This window comes from Nicotiana tomentosiformis, chromosome 5 (genome assembly GCF_000390325.3).
Source record: "Nicotiana tomentosiformis chromosome 5, ASM39032v3, whole genome shotgun sequence".
Classification (NCBI taxonomy): domain Eukaryota; kingdom Viridiplantae; phylum Streptophyta; class Magnoliopsida; order Solanales; family Solanaceae; genus Nicotiana; species Nicotiana tomentosiformis.
The window spans coordinates 132,533,384-132,549,931 of NC_090816.1; positions in this window are offsets into that span (position 1 = coordinate 132,533,384).

Below are 16,548 nucleotides of genomic sequence, written 5' to 3' on the forward strand. Positions count from 1 at the left end.
TAATTTAGTAGAAAGATGGAGAGAAGAAGAAGACTCTGGTTTTTGCATCAATCACGTGGATGTCTTGTCAGAATATAGATCCTACGGTCAAGAATCCAGCATATCTAATATCTTCACTTCATATTACTATTTCATTATTATTTGTTTAAGCTCTGCTTTAAATCTTATTTATAGTTAGATAGATTCATCAGCTTGAACATTTATCATCTCAGATTATTGAAAAGGAAAGTTTATAAGTAGCTGTTAACATAGAGAATTTCTTGCTCCCGGAAAATATGAAGTGACACTCAGTGTGACCTAACGGACTATGATAAACGAAAATTAAAGAAAAAAATAACACTACATAATTTCTTCCTTTTTTTCATAATTTTTGTTGGGCAGAGATATATATTATATTTTTGTTAGGAAAGAATATTGATTTACACTTATATTTAACCAATAAATACTCCTATATTATATATATTTGTACATAAGTTATATATATATAGCTTAATTACGTAAATTAATATACGTTCTCATTTTATTCGATCACTTAATCGTTGTAAATTAATATGATTTGGATATATGTTACATGTTGTTTATTTTTTTCTCGTGTGTTATCATACTAAAATGTGAATAGACCATAATTTGACATGAAGAGTAAGTAGGCGTTTGGATATAAGAATTGTAAAATTCGAAAAAATGATGAAAAAAATTTTCAAGTAAAAATGGTATTTGAAATTTAGAGTTGTGTTTAGACATAAATTTCAGTTTGGGTTGTTTTTGAAGTTTTGTGAGTGATTTGAGTGAAACTTTTTGCAGTTTTTCAAATTTTTAAAAATTTCCAAAATATATTTTCAAGGGAAAATTAGAAATTTTATGAACAAACACTGATTTAAAAAAAAAATATAAAAAAATTCGAAAAAATCTTCCATCAAATTTTGTGTCCAAACGGGCCCTAATTTTTCATTTCACAATGCAAATAAATTGAAGAGATAAAGAAAAAAAACGAATTCTTGTATTAATAGTTCCGGAGTTTTTCTGCATGGAAACAAACAAAAGCACTTTCTAGGTAGCCGTTACAGGCTTGTAAATTTATCATGTTATGTTTGTTTGTTTGTCTTTATCAATGCCATATTTTGACATGTAAATGCTCAAGTATATCAGAGACTGTAGCCAAAAACAGACACATAAACAAAGCATAGAGAAAAAAAGAACTAAAAAACATTCTGGTGCACTAAGTATCCCAAATTTCATGTAGGATTTGGAGATTTCATGTAGATCTGCCCTTAATACAAATATTAGTGAATGATTTTACGATTAATGCCTAAGTCAAAATTTTCACCAAGAGAGTTCAAAATATAAAGAAGAAAATCCACAGAGAAAGAAGGGGGTTTTAGGCCTTCATGGCCTTTTACAATATTGAATTTAAGAAAATATGTTTTTTAGACCTCTTACGTGTAAAAAAAGATCTCTTATGTGTTAAAATAAATCTTTCATGTATAAAAAAGATATGAGCTCATAAAACTAAATACAAGTTTGTAATGAACTACAAAACCAATTGATCCGAAGAAGCAAGAGGTGTCAATATCATATATAGTATATGTATACAAAAATATTTTTTTTTCTAGCTACACAATATAATTTTTGGATAAACCCCTTAGAATACATGTGGCCGCGTCAATGATGAGCGCCAAAAGAGGGCATAATCACATATGTATTAACTACCTGGCAAATACTTACTCGAGTGGGATGTTTTTGTTTAATTAAAAAAATAATTTTAAAAATTAACAAATCAAAATAACAATGTAACAACAATAATAATATATTCAGTTTTTACATGTGAAGTTTGACGAGAATAGTGTAATTAGTGTGTATGAAAATTTTATTCCTACTTTATGAGTGGAGAAACTATTTACCAAAAAATCTTCTGCTCAGAAAAATACAATCACAATACTAAAACAAATTAAAATATTTAAAAAAGAAATAGTAGAAACCTAGGGTGGTGGGGGCCAAAAAAGGACACAATCGCAGATGTAGTACTTTGTCGAAAAAATTAAATACAGCTGGTTCCCAACGGTCATATTTTTTAATCTTTTACTACAACTGCATATGTAACTGCAATTTTCTCTTTTTCTCTCGTAGGCTGTAACTATGTTAACTTCTTCGAGGTAGGCGTTAGAACTTTTCATGGGAAATTTATTTTCCCCTGACATATCCCTGTTTAAACAATTAAAAACTCATTCCTTGGGAAATAAACGTTCAAATGTCTGTCAAAACCCTACAAAGTACAAATCTATCCCATCATCTTAGTTAGTAGCTCAATAGATTGGCTTAAACTAACAAACTTATTAGCCAAACACCTCTGTAATAATTATCATATGTGTATACGGTCAAAATTGAATTTGCCCTTCGAAATTGAAACATCATGGATCAAGGTTCGTCATTGTAATATCGAGCCATGAAGCGGAGTTTGGTTGTCGAGCTCGAGCCCCATAAACCAATCTAGATCGAGATCAGTCAAGATCGAACTCGAGACATTGAGGTCGAACAAATAGAGATCGGCCAAGATCGAGCTCGAGACATTAAGGTCGAACAAATAGAGATCGGCCAAGATCGAGCTCAAGCCCCAGAAACCAATCAGGATCGAGATCGACCAAGATCAAGATCGAGCCAAGAAACAAAAAAATCGTTATAGCCGCAATTAGGGGGAGAATCTCGGCAGAAATCACGGCTTGAATCAAGAAAAAGCTAATTAATTAATATATCATGATATTCCCGCTATGTGTTTTTAATTATATTCAAAATGGGATTCCCCCACAATATTAAGAGTTGTTATCATTTGTAGAGGGGCAGATTTATTTTTGAGATATACAGAAAATAGAGCAAATACTATCCTTTTTTGGCTTTTGATATTTAGTCATATTGTTTCTTCTACCAATCATTCTCCGCTCTATTTGAAAGTGATAAAACTTGAAGGCTTAGGCTAACTAGTTCATTCGGTTTGCATTCATTTCTTTTATAACTAATTTCGATATTCATTTACATATCTTTCCCAATTTGTATCAATTTATATTATGTATCCTTAGAACTACGTATAAATTCAACTCTATCCATTTTTCGAGTAAACAGTTTGGCGCCCACCGTGGGCTAAGAATAATAGTGGTTATTTGATACAAATCTCTATAAAACACACACTATTTTACACTTGCTCTTGGATGTGTCTTTCATTTCAGGCTGAAAATGACAAACTCTCAGTTAATGGCCCTACCTATCGACAACAAATCTAGCCATCAAGATGAGAATAACAATGTGACGCCCGGGGATGAAAGGCCACCTGTTGACCCCGTTAGGACTCGGGTCGTGGATCCAATTGGCGTTAATTCGTATGTGGCTATCGAAGTGAACCAACATTCTGGCCCCGAAAACAGCATTCATGGTGGAACTCGATCTGCAGTTCGAAGTACCCAAAATATTGGAGAGGACGGGATCAGCCTGCGTATGACTTTTAAAATGTTGCAAGCTCAACAGGTAGCGATAGCTCAGTTGTAGAGCCAAACCCAGGCACCGAGCAGGCCTGAGCCTGGTCCACCCCAAGAAGTCAACCATAGAACGGGGCCAGCTGTAGTAAGGTCAAATGGACAAGAATCGGGGACTAACCCCAAAATTATAAAGATGCTCGAGAAATTGACAAAACGGATAGAATCGGGAGAAAAGAGGATTGAAGCAAACGACAAGAAAGTAGAAACGTATAACTCCAGGGTTGATCAGATCCTGGGGGCACTACCAATATTTAAGGGTTTAGATTCCAAAAAGTTCGTACAAAAGCCCTCCCCCCAAACGCAGCTCCGAAACCGATTCCCAAGAAGTTCCGCATGCCCGAGATTCCCAAATATAATGGAACGACCGACCCCGGCGAACATGTCACCTCTTACATGTGTGCCATTAAAGGGAACGATCTAGAGGACGACGAGATCGAATCCATATTATTAAAGAAATTCGGGGAAACCCTGTCAGATGGAGCAATGATATGGTATCATAATTTATCACCTAACTCTATCGATTCTTTTGTCATGCTTGCAGATTCTTTTGTAAAAGCACACGCCGGAGCCATAAAGGTCGAGCCAGGAAGTCGGACCTTTTCAAGGTAAGGCAAAAAGATAATGAGATGCTAAGAGAGTTTGTATCTCGTTTCCAAGTAGAACGAATGGATCTACCACCGGTCACGAACAATTAGGTCGTTCAAGCTTTCACCCAAGGACTAAACGAACGAAGCTCAATGGCTTCACAACAGTTGAAGCAGAACTTGATTGAGTACCCGACAGTTACCTGGCTTGATGTATATAATCGATATCAATCAAAGATTAGAGCCTAAAATGACCGGTTGGGGCCCCCTTCTGGGTCCGTTATAAAAAGGGGCATCGACTGAGAACCGAGGTCGAAAAGGGACCGATACTTGCCGTATAACGGAGATCGTAGGGGCAATGAACCAGGACGCAACTCCGCACGAGTTGAAAAAAGAAGTGATTGAGGCCAAGGGTCTCGAGGGCTGATGAACAAGAATGGTTTCGACAGGCATACCAGACCTAAGGAAGCACCGCGATTGTCAGAGTATAACTTCAACATTAATGCATCTACCATCGTATTGGCTATCGGATGCATCAAAGATACTAAATGGCCTCGACCTCTGCAGACCGATCCAGCCTAGAGAAATCGTAATCAAATGTGCAAGTATCATAGCACCCATGGCCATAGAATGGAAGATTGCAGGCAGTTGAGAGAAGAGGTAGCCCGGTTATTCAATGAAGGGCACCTTTAGGAGTTTTTAAGTGACCGGGCCAAGAATCATTTCAAAAATAGAGAGTTCAACAGACAAAACAAACAAGAAGAGCCACAACACATTATCCACATAATCATCGGAGGGATTAATGTCCCCCAGGGGCCAGTGTTTAAACGCACTAAGATGTCGATTGTAAGAAATAAGCGATCTCAAACTCGGGATTACATACCAAAAGGAACTTTGTCCTTTAATGACGAAGACGCGGAAAGAATCATGCAGCCATATAATGATGTGCTGGTAATATCTGTACTTATGAATAAAACTCAAGTTAAGCGTGTGTTGATTGATCCAGGTAGTTCGACCAACATTCTTCTATCGAGGGTTGTAGAGCAACTCGGTCTACAGGACCAGGTCATGCCCGCAACCCTGGTACTAAACGGATTCAACATGGCATGTGAAACTACTAAGGGCGAGATAATTCTGCCAGTAAACATGATCGGGACCATCCAAGAAATGAAGTTCCACGTGATCGAGGGCGACATGAGGTATAACGCCCTATCCGGGAGGCTGTGGATCCACAACATGAGAGCAGTACCCTCGGCCCTTCACCAGGTTCTAAGATTCCCAACACCAGAGGGAATCAAAACAATCTACGGGGAGCAACCAGCCGCAAATGAAATTTTTGCCGTCGATGAAGTGATTCTGATATCATCACTCTCATCGACAAAGGGATCAAATTCGAAGGAAAAATGGGATACCAAATAGCAATCACAAACGTCAGCCTCGACCCAACTAGAGAAGCAGAAGACTGACGAAGATGATGAATATGGGATCCATATATCCTTCGTGGTCCCTGATGATTCCGATACTACCAAATCAACGGTCGAAGAACTGGAGCAAATCACACTAATTGAACATCTGCCCGAACGAAAGGTATACCTGGGTACGGGGTTAAGTCTCGAGCTCAAGAAAAAGCTTGTTCAATTTCTTATAGCTAACATGGATTGTTTCACTTTGTCCTATCTTGACATGACACGGATCCCACCTAAAATCACCATTCATAGACTAAGCTTGGATCCGAAATTCCATCCGGTAAAGCAAAAAAAAAAAGGCCCCAGTCCGAGGTCAAACATGCCTTCATCAAGGATGAGGTAACCAAACTTCCCAAAATAGGATCCATTCGAGAAGTAAAGTACCCCGAATGGCTAGCAAACGTGGTGGTAGTCCCTAAGAAGGGAAACAAACTTAGAATGTGTATAGATTATAAAGACCTGAATAAAGCATGCCCCAAAGATTCTTTTCCTTTGCCTAATATCGATCGTATGATTGATGCCACGACCGACCACAAGACTCTCAGTTTTCTCGATGCCTACTCCGGGTACAACCAGATACAGATGAACCCAGAGGATCAGGAAAAGACCTCGTTTATCACTAAGTACGGTACCTACTGTTATAATGTGATGCTATTCGGTCTAAAAAATGCTGGTGAAACTTATCATCGCCTAGTAAACCGAATGTTCGAAGAACAAATAGAAAAATCAATGGAAGTTTATATTGATGACATGTTAGTCAAGTCCCTGGGAAAAGAGGACCATTTAAAGCATTTGCAAGAGACTTTCGATATACTGAGGAAGTACAATATGAAGCTCAACCCCAAAAAGTGTGCATTCGAGGTTGGCTCGGGCAAGTTTCGTGGTTTCATGGTGTTCAATCGGGGAATCGAGATCAACCTCGATAAAATCAAAGTTATCGAGGATATCACGGTAGTGGATAATATAAAGGCCGTACAGAGGCTGACATGGCGGATAGCCGCCCTAGGACGATTCATTTCGAGATCCTCAGATAGGAGCCACCGATCTTTCTCACTGCTTAAAAAGAAGAGCAATTTTGCATGGACTCCGGAATGCCAGCATGCCTTGGAGGAACTAAAGCAGTATTTATCGAGCCCACCGCTGCTTCATACCCCGAAAGTGGACTAACAGCTTTACCTGTACTTAGCTGTCTCGGGATAGCGGTAAGTAGAGTCCTGGTCCGAGAAGAAAAAGGAACGCAATTCCCTATTTATTATGTCAGTCGAACCTTAGGTGAGGCCAAAACTAAATATTCATACTTAGAAAAATTAGCGCTTGCTTTAATAAGCGCCTCTAAGAAACTAAAACCATATGTTCAATATCATCTGATATGTGTTGTAACAACTTATCCTCTTCGAAATATTTTACACAAACCCGAGCTTTCGAGGCGATTGGCCAAATGGGCCATAGAAATTAGTGGGTATGATATTGAGTATCGACCCTGAACCGCCATAAAATCTCAAATCTTGGCATACTTCGTAGCTGACTTTATGTTGGCCTTCGTACCCGAAATTGAAAAAGAACTACTAATAAAATCGGGTACATCTTTGGGAGTCTGGACCCTCTTTACGGACGATGCTTCGAATGCGAAGGGGTCCTAACTAGGTATCGTACTAAAACCACCCATAGGTAATGTAGTTTGACAGTTTATCAGAACTACAAAATTAATTAACAATGAGGCCGAGTATGAGGGCATGATTGCAGGTCTCGAACTAGCTAGAAGCTTGGGAGCGGAGGTCATAGAGGCTAAGTGTGATTCCCTCCTCGTGGTAAACCAAGTTAACGGGACTTTTGAAGTCCGAGAAGACCGAATGCAGAGGTACTTGGATAAACTACAGGTGATTCTACATCGATTTAAGGAATGGACCATGCAACATGTACCTTGAGAACATAACAGTGAGGCCGACGCTCTTGCAAACTTAGGTTCAGCGGTCGAAGACGTCGAACTCAACTCGGGGACTGTCGTACAACTCATGAGATCGGTAATCGAAGAAGGTCATGCGGAGATTAACTCCACAAGTTTAACCTGAGATTTGAGAAACAAATACATAGAGTACTTAAAGAACGGGAAGCTTCCATCAGATCCAAAAGAGTCGAGAGCTCTGCGTACAAAAGCAGCACGATTCACTTTGTCCGAAGACGGAACGCTATTTAGAAGGACGTTCGATGGACCATTTGCAATATGTTTGAGACCAGGAGATACCGACTACATCCTACGGGAAAATCACGAGGGCACTTGTGGAAATCATTTCAGTGCCGATTCTCTGGTTCACAAAGTAATTAGAGTAGGGTATTATTATACCGATATGGGCAAGGATGCAAAGGAGTTTGTTCGAAAATGCGACAAATGCCAAAGGCATGCGTCCATGATTCATCAACCCGGGGAACTACTCCACTCGGTCCAATCCCCATAGCCCTTCATGAAATGGGGAATGGACATCGTTGGGCCCCTCCCATCGGCCCCAATTAAGGTTCAGTTTATTTTGTTTATGACTGATTATTTCTCTAAATGGGTTGAAGCACAGGCTTTCGAGAAAGTCAGAGAAAAGAAAGTCATAGACTTCAATTGGGACCACATCATATGTCGATTCGGGATGCCATCCGAGATTGTATGTGATAATGAAAAATAATTCATCGGCATCGAAGTAACTAAATTTCTCGAGGAACAAATGATCAAAAGAATCCTATCAATACCTTATCATCCCATGGGGAACAGACAAGCCGAATCGACCAACAAAACCATCATCCAAAATCTTAAGAAGATATTGACCGACGCCAAACAAAAATGGAGAGAAACACTACCCGAGGTTCTATAAGCATACCGCACAATATCGAAATCCAGTAGCGGAGCAACATCATTCTCGTTGGTTTATGGAGCTGAAGCTCTGATCCCGGTCGAGGTCGGAGAACCTAACATCAGGTTTCGATATGCAACAGAGGAGTCGAATAACGAGACCATGAATTCGAGCATAGAATAGTTGGACGAAAGATGCGAAGCCGCTCTCGCCCGATTGGCCACCCAAAAACAGCGGATCGAAAGGTACTACAATCGAAGAACTAATATTCGACATTTTAACATCAGGGACTTGGTGCTAAGAAAAGTCACCCTCAACACCCGAAATCCAAATCATCAGAAAAGGATCCTACAAGCTCGGCATGATAAACGACAAACAACTACCGATCAAATGGAATGTATCGCACCTAAAATGATACTACTGCTAAGATACGACCCCTCCCATCTTCATTTATATTTCAAAACTAACCCTTACAGGTGTTCGACCAGAAACATCGATGGATTCTTCAACACAAAGCCTTTAGGTCTGAAAGCACGCGTTGCACTCTTTTTTTCTTAGACCGGTTTTGTCCCAAATAGGTTTTCCGGCGAGGTTTTTAATGAGGCAATCATTGATCGTGCTAACTTAGAATAATTCAACAGTATCCGAGGCCTCTTTACAATCAACATCAAATACTGAGGGGCATTGCCCCTCGAATATCAAGTTTGATACAAGGAAGTTACTTTATGGCAGCAAGGTCTCGATAGGAAAAAATTATAAGGGCCAAACGGTCAAACAAACCATGCCCGCATAGTTTGCTCGAGCCCTGGCACAGAACATGTACGCATATATAATGATTTATAAAGAGAAGTATTCTTCTTTACCAATATCTCGTACCTTAGAAAAGTTTTTCTACTTTACAATTTCATATTCTCGATCTATATGTAAACAGGCTTAAGGGACGATCATGACCGGAGTTCGGATGATTACCCCCACAATCGGGGACTGCCGTCCGAAAAATAAATGAGATCGAATTATATAAACTCCGAGATCATAAGACCTTTCAGGCAACCCTCAATTTTATAGGCCACGGCCACCCCACTCGGGGACTGACACTTCGGGTAAGCTCGAAGTAAAACGGGAAAATAAGCCCAAGAGGCAAATCCCGAACTGAAAAGGCTACGGCCGAATTAACACGGTTCAGAGACGTCCGAATTCCGTAACAAAACAGGCCTTCGAATTCTTTCATAAACCGGTTAAAAGAGCTACCCCGGCAAAATCATAAAAGGTTTCGACAATATCAAGCCTCAAAAACTCTAATGAGTATAAAATTGTTTGAAGTCTCGAACAATTCTTTATTTCATGCCAAGGCATTACAAGTTTCGCAAATACAAATGATAAGAAACCTTTTCAAGTCGAAAAGGGGACAAAGCCATAAACAATCTTTTTGTAAAAGCCTAAGGGCTGTTTTTTGCCTTGAGTTCGAGAGACCATCCTCGCTCAAATAAAAAACCTAAGGTTTACCTTACTTTGAATTCGAGCAAGCACTCACTCGATCATAAAGTCTAAGGGCTATACTATTTTAGTTACAATCAAATTGTCTAAACCTCGGATCTTAGAATACAACTTCATAATTTTATAAGGCGAAAAGGAAGAAAGTTTTTATATATATGTCAGAAATCATTTACAAGGGCAACATGGCCCGATCAAGTTTCTCTACAAAAGACCGAAATGGTCTTAAAAGAAACACAAAAAATACTAATCCTAAAGGACTTAGTCCTCTCCGGGAGCAGCATCTTCGCCTTCGAGACCTCCTTCGCTTTCAGATCCGCTCATACTCCCGGTATCATCATCATCAGGAAAAGCTAACACTCTGGTTTTGGCTTCAAGCTCCTTAGCATCCTCGATCTCGGCTGTAAGATCGAAGCTACGAGCATGGATCTCCTCGAGAGTCTCCCTTCGAGACTGGCATTTAGCATGCTCGGCAACCCAATTTACTCGAGCCTGAGCAGCCTCGGCAACCTCCTTTGCTCGAACCTGAGCAGCTTCAACCTCGGACCGGTAGACGACCACCATTGCATCAGTATTGGTCGTGGCTATTTCGACCTCTGATTTGGCCACTGCAAGTTCTGCGACCAGTCTCTCTAGATCAGAAGTTGCTGAGCCCAACCGAGACTGGAACTCATAGATTTTCTTGGCTTGCACCAAGGCCTTCTCTTTCAATCTTCAGAGTTGGGCCTCAACCGAGGCCGGTTGAGCTCGGGCAACCTCATTTTTTGAGGCAAGGCGGTCCATGTTCTTCTTCCACTCCTCGGCCTCTGCTTTCACTACGTCCACTTCAACACGAAGCTGCCTGATCACATCGAACTTGTGCTGGACTTGTGGGACCGAACTGTTAGCCATCATGCCCGAGTCAGTGTCATTAACTTCAAAGATTCTTTTTACCTGCTCGGCCAGATCAACTTGTTCTTTCCGAGCTGCTTCTAACTCAACCCGAAGTCCTTTTGCTTCTCCTTCTCTCTGCTCACTGAGAAGCTTGAAGGCATCTCTCTCCTTAGTAAGCCCTCGAATTTGGGCTTCGTACCGGCTCAACTCCCCTCGGGATCGGAAAAATGCCTCGTGATGAAGCACAAAGGCCTACAAAAATATAAAGAAGGAATTATACAAGAAATAAAAATACAAGTATGTAAATTGACAAAGAAAATATGAACTTACCCGATTCAGGGCCTGTTGAGCTTCGTTAAAAAGACAAGATGCTCCCCACCTCGCTCGAGCTCTTCTTCAGAGCCTCCAAGTCACTTAGACCGGTGATATCTTCTACCCCAACAAAATAACCATGGAAAAGATCTTCCTCTCCATGGGCTCTCTCCCCGTGACAAGTCTCCACGGCCTGAGCATCGTGTATCATCGACTAGGAAAATGAAGGAAACAAGGGGGGAATCCCCGATCTCTATTGCCCCAAGTAGGTTTTTGGGGGCGCCGCCTCTGTATTGATGAGCCTCAAGCTCGGTTTCTGCATCGGCATCCACCGCTTCTTCAACGACCTCTTCGCCCCGAGATAAAACATCTTTGGTTCCCTTTGGCTCGAAAACTTGGGCCGGAGTCTCCTCCTCGACCTCATAGAGACTAGACGAAGTAGTAGCAACTCCCACCGGTTCCGAAGTTTTCTGAGTATTGGTTCTAGCTTGTGCACGGGCCACCATCCCATAATCACCTTCTTCTTTTTCTTCTTCTTCTTCATCCCTTAGTCTTTGGACTGACTCCATAGTTAGTGGGATTGTGTTCCCCTTGGGTTTACGGGCCGCTCTCTTCTTGGGTTTTTGACCATCGGAGTCCGAGGCCCTTTTTCTCTTAATCACTTTGCCGGTTTCGAGATAGGCGGTAAAGCTTCTTCATCACCAGATGGGGGTCTCATAGCCGCATCCTTTCCGAGACCTAAAAATGGAGAAAGAGTAAACTCATGCTTGAAAAAATGCTTGAACGATAAGCAAATTGGTAAGCCAATAAGAAGGCTTACCATGAGTATGAGCCTCCCACCGGCCCTTTGACAAATCGCTCCACGCGCGCTCGGCGTATGTTGACATCGAAACCAGGCTCCTGACCCAGTTCTCAAGGTGGGGAACCGCACCCGGCATCCAAGCAACGGCTGCATCTAGGAAAACACTGATAAGAAATGATGAAGAAGTAAAAACAACAAACAAAAATTAAAAACGGGATCATACTTACGTTTCATATTCTATTTCTCTGGAAATGGCATGCTCTCAGCCGGGATTAGGTCCGAGGTCTTCACCCGAACGAACCGACCCATCCAGCTCTGATCTTTGTCTTCATCTATACTCGAGGTGAACACCTTGGTGGCCCGGCGTTGAAGCTTTATCAGCCTACCTTAGTAGAGTCGAGGGCTATATAATCTTACGAGGTGATCGAGGGTGAAGGGAAGCCCGTCGATTTTGCTCACGAATAAATGGAGCAGTATCACGATCCTCCAGAAAGAAGGGTGAATTTGGCCGAGGTCACCTGGTATTTCTTGCAGATATCGACGATGACTGGATCGAGGGGACCCAGCATGAAAGGATAAATGTAAACACTCAGATACCCTTCCACGTGGGTAGTGATCGCTTTTTCCAGTGCCGATATCACAACCTCTTTGTTTTTCCAATTGCAATCCTTCTTCACTAGATCAAGAAGGCTTTTGGATATCGAGCATATATATCTCGATATCGGCTCGCATCGACCAACAACCGATGAGGGTTTCTCGACCTTAAAATCGGAATCAATAACACATACCCCGGGAATAAGTTCTTCAAGGCGTGGCTCCACCACTGGTTTCTCGTCGGCCAGCCGAGATGAGGAAGCAACCTCTTTCTGCGGAACGATTTTAGATGGTTTGGTCATTTAGTTTTTGTAAACAAAGAAGAATAGAGATTGAAGTATTTGGTGTTTTAGGAAGAACAAGCAAAGAAATTTGAAAATCTGGAAATAAGGAGCTTTGGAGAAGGCAAAGAACTATGAAGATTGGAATGAAAAAGATTTGAAAGTAAAAGTTTGGAACGATGAAGAAGGGGGTTATTTATTGGTTTCACAATGACGGTTCAAAACTGGTAGTGGCCGACCATCGACTAACGCACATTTAATGCCTTGGTAACTTGACCGACGGGACGTTTGTCGCATACGTCACAATCGGGCTCGTCGCTGATGTCATTGCCCATCTAGTTGGAGTTTGAAAATTCATATCGTTTCTCGCTATCTTCTTTCCGAGAAACGAGGGGACTATCTGTATACGGTCAAAATCGAGTTTGCCCTTCGAGATTGGAACATGATGGACCAAGGTTCGTCATTGTAATATCGAGCCATGAAACGGAGTTTGATTGTCGATCTCGAGCCCCAGAAACCAATCTAGATCTAGATCGGTCCGATCGAGCTCGAGACATCAAGGTCGAACAAATAGAGATCGGCCAAGATCGAGCTCGAGATATCGAGCTCGAACAAATAGAGATCAGCCAAGATTGAGCTCAAGCCCATAAACCAATCAGGATCGAGATCGGCCAAGATCAAGTTCGAGCCAAGAAACAAAAAAGCTGTTATAGCCACAATTAGAGGGAGAATCTCGACAGAAATCACGGCTTGAATCAAGGAAAAGCTAATTAATTAATCTATCATGGGATTCCCATTATGTATTTTTTATTATATCCAAAATAGGATTCCCCACTATATTAAGAGTTGTTATCATTTGTATAGGGGCAGATTCATTTTTGAGATATACAGAAAAGAGAGCAAATACTATCTTTTATTTGGCTTTTGATATTTAGTCATATTGTTTCTTCTACCAATCATTCTTCACTCAATTTGAACGTGATAAAACTTGAAGGCTTAGGCTAACTAGTTTATTCGGTTTGTATTCATTTCTTTTATAACTAATTTCGATATTCATTTACATATCTTTCTCAATTTGTATCAATTTATGTAATGTATCCTTAGAACTACGTATAAATTCCACTCTATCCGTTTTTCGGGTAAACAATCTGCAACATCATTTCATTATTGGAAGTTTGGAACCAATATTTCATATTAAATATTTGTTATTTATTATGTACTTCACTGTATCAGTAAAAAAAAAAATCAAAACAAACGAGATTGTTATGAAAAAGTTTGATTGCATCAATTAAATTAGTACTACTACTTATGCAACACAAATACGCCGGGATAACAATGAATTATCGAAGCAATCATCGGCCACCTCAATGTAGACTTATCATATCTTGAGGTTGAGAAGGTCCAAAGGTTCAATTGTTCGTCGATTCAAATGGTAGATGAGTGAGTTTAAAACATTATAAAATATTAAATTCCTATCTATGTTAATTGTCGGAGGGAAAACTTGTGGGAGGTTAATGCACTCACGAACATAAGCTAAATAGCTAATTTATGTTAAACAAAAAACAAAAGGAAAAGATGGACGGGCACAAGTCTATTAATTTTGTCTTAAGACTATACTAATTTTCTTTTATTCTTATTAACTTATTTTTATTCCGTTGTTTTCATATCACGTAGCTTTTAATAAGCTTTAGATTCCGACGGAAGAAAAGTAGAAACAAAGTAAAAGCAAGAGAATAAATTTAAGCTAAATAGCTAATTAATATCCTTTCCGCCACATTAATATCCTTTCAAAATCTCAAATGAAACTTTCTTTTTTGGTGACTATTAATATAATTTGAAGCTCACATTGTAAAACACTCTAGCATAATATATTATTCTCCTTCTTCCTTCTTTATGTACTTCAAAAACACTTATGCACGGATTGAACCCACATCCCAGCATAAAATATTAGCCATTATTTGAGGTTTCACTCTTTCATTCATACTCGTATTATCTTATGTGATATATGCATTGCTGAGAAATATTAATTACGAGATTAGACTATATCTTATGATTGTAAAATTGAGAATGTAAATTCGTGACAATTAATATAACACGGGAGTTAAGTTATAAGAATATAGCTAGAGATTTCTAATATCTTCCCACATTAGTGAGCGTTAATAAGACAAGTTAGCACCTCAATGTAGAAAGTATTAGAATGATGCTATTACAAATAGTGCTATTATCACTTATAACCATCAACCTAATGACAATCGATAGCCATAAAATAAACCATACAATTAATAGCCCAAAACCAATTGGAAGGGCTAGCAACTGAAACAAAAAAAACCAGTGGCCGCCTAATCTTTTTGTAATTTGAACTCCCTTTTGCATTTGGGAGCCTTAGTTTTTGATTCAATTCCTTTTACGTCCATAAAAAGTTCCTTTTAGATTATTTTTTTTTGTTTGTTATGACACAAGAAAAAATTATTATTTTTTAATTTCAAACACTTTCACCTCCTTTTTATGTTTAGGATTTTTATTTTATTTTTTGGATAAATTTTGAGCACTTTCACCTCTACAACCACCAAACTTCTTCCTATTACATATAAATTATAATCTTTTTTATATTTTATTAAGAACCTAAAATTTTTACTGATCTAATCTAAAAAAATATGATATCGCATATTTACTCATGATATAAGAAAAAAAAAGGTGATGTATATGTTGTACACACAATATACATATTTTACACTAGTATAAAGTGTATAGACACTTTTTATACATCGTAAAATAATATATACGCTTCTTATGCATTGTAGAATAATATATACACTTTTTATACATCGTAGAATAATATATATACTTTTTTATAAGAAATATATATACTTTGGATACACTAAAGATATATTAGGATTTAGGGGTACGTTGAAAAATATATGATATACTTTATATACAAAATTTATACAATGTAATAGTGTATATACAATTCTATCTCTTTTTGTTTTTTGCTCACCAAAGAAATTCTCGTAGTTGAAATTATATAATTAGTGTATATATATATATTATATAATCAGTGTATACTGTATAAAAACTCAAAGTGTATATAAATACATAGATATTACATAAAAGATACACTAAATATACATTTATTGTACATGAGATACACCAATTATACATCTCATATTCAAAAACCAGAAGAAGAAGAAGAAGAACAACCACTTCACTTTTTACTTCTTCCTAGGAAATGCACATAAATTCATCCAAAAAAAATCATGAAGCCCAACCTCCAAAACGGCTCGCAAAACACCAGCAACCCACCAGCAATATTTATATTGTATAAATAATGTATATAAATTGTATAATAGTACACATACACCTATTATACAACATAACATTTGTAAGGTCGCTGCAAAAAAATCGGAGCCGAAAAGGAAAGCGAAAGGTAAGGTCACCATATTCTTTATCTGATCGCAACCATGGCCGATAGATATCACTAGCCAAGTATTTGCTATAATTCCTTACAGCTCTAGAATTGCATGACTTTTATAGAAAAGGAAGGAAGCAACACGGAAGATAATAAAATTATCATCGGTTAGAGGTAGTGGTGGAGATGTTTTAGGCAACGAAAAATGATTTCTATAAATTTTCTATTCGCAAGGGATGGTTGTTGGTCGATTTGATTTTGGGGTTGAAATTTGAGTGTGTTTAGAGAGGGAGATGAAGATTTACTTATGAAAATATGGTCAATCGGTGGTAGTGAGATCAGGCGGTAGAGATAAGCTGGATTGGCGGTGATTATATCGATGAT